The sequence below is a fragment of the Buceros rhinoceros genome, unplaced genomic scaffold, assembly GCF_000710305.1.
Source record: "Buceros rhinoceros silvestris isolate BGI_N320 unplaced genomic scaffold, ASM71030v1 scaffold18191, whole genome shotgun sequence".
NCBI classification, from domain to species: Eukaryota; Metazoa; Chordata; class Aves; order Bucerotiformes; family Bucerotidae; genus Buceros; species Buceros rhinoceros.
In genome coordinates, this window is record NW_010396178.1 from 87,788 (window position 1) to 88,022 (window position 235).

Genomic DNA, 235 nt, shown 5'->3' on the forward strand with positions numbered 1-235 from the left:
ACTGGGGCATCTCTGTGCCGAGGAAAGGCTGAGAGCCCTGGGGCTGTTCAGCTGGAGCAGAGCAGCCTGAGAGGAGACCTCATCAGTGTGATCAACAGCTAAAGGGGGGTCAGGAGGAGGGGCCGGACTCTGCCCAGCAACAGGACAAGGGGCACAAACTGGAACCTGGGAAGTTCCACCCAACCAGGAGGAGAAACCTCTTTGCTGTGTGGGTGAGGAGCCCTGGCCCAGGCTG